The sequence below is a fragment of the Geospiza fortis genome, unplaced genomic scaffold, assembly GCF_000277835.1.
Source record: "Geospiza fortis unplaced genomic scaffold, GeoFor_1.0 scaffold178, whole genome shotgun sequence".
NCBI classification, from domain to species: Eukaryota; Metazoa; Chordata; class Aves; order Passeriformes; family Thraupidae; genus Geospiza; species Geospiza fortis.
Genome location: NW_005054466.1, coordinates 1,438,025 through 1,438,861, shown reverse-complemented (window position 1 = coordinate 1,438,861; position 837 = coordinate 1,438,025). Strand labels below are relative to the sequence as shown.

Sequence of the window (837 nt, the reverse complement as noted above, 5' to 3'; positions counted from 1 at the left end):
TGCTGACATCCTGCTCCAAGAGAAGTCTACATCTTGTCAGACTCCATCAGTGTGATCAGGGGAACTCTGGATTGGAAAAGGTTCTCCATGGATGTGGCCATGGCATCAGGCCTGGCAGGGCTCAGGGAATGCCTGCAGGATGCTCTTGGTCACCTGGCTCAGTTTTGGGTGCTATGAGGAGCAGGAGTTGGACCTGGCGCCCTTTCCATGAATGCCAAATGGGGCTGCAGTTCCATTAAATTCACACAGAAGGGCAAATGCAGAAATCCCTGCAATTATGAATCAACATAACCCAGTTTGAATCTTCAACCCATCCACAGGAACTGTCTACCCACAACAATGAGTCAGTTACAGAAAAAAGAAATTAAAAACTGATACAAATGAGATTTTGATAAAAAATGAGATTTTGAGTAATCTTTCAAGCAGCTGCAGAGGAAACACTTCTCCAAAGCCTCTAGGCACTGCACATGACACAACTGCTGGTAATTCCTGAGTAATCCAGGCCCAGACAGCTCCTCTCCATGTCCTGACTTCACTCCCTTCCCCTCTCCTGAAGCTGCTGCTGCCTTCCCAGCTCAGGCAAATCCATCCTCATCAGCACAAAGTGAGGCTGGCATTCTGAGCATTCCCCTTCCACCAGCACATCCCACTTCCAGGGCTTTCCCAGGAGCTGCTGAGTGCCCCCAAAACCCTGAACTGTGTCCTTGGAACCCCGTGGGTCAGGGGAAAGGCACACAGGGCTGGCTCCCTCCCCCAGGGAAGGGAGGGGTTCACCCCTTTCACTCTTGGCAGGGCAGAGCTGTTCTGAGGTCAGACACAATCCATGTGAAAGGGCCA

General features: G+C 51.0%; 1 protein-coding gene across 1 annotated transcript in view; it reads right to left on the bottom strand.

Annotated features, from left to right (window-relative positions):
* The window catches only part of SMARCC1 (SWI/SNF related, matrix associated, actin dependent regulator of chromatin subfamily c member 1), a gene marked incomplete at its 3' end in the record, with an annotated part of 56,070 nt that overhangs the window by 3,667 nt on the left and 51,566 nt on the right, over positions 1 to 837 (bottom strand). The gene's annotated exons all lie outside the window — the stretch shown is intronic.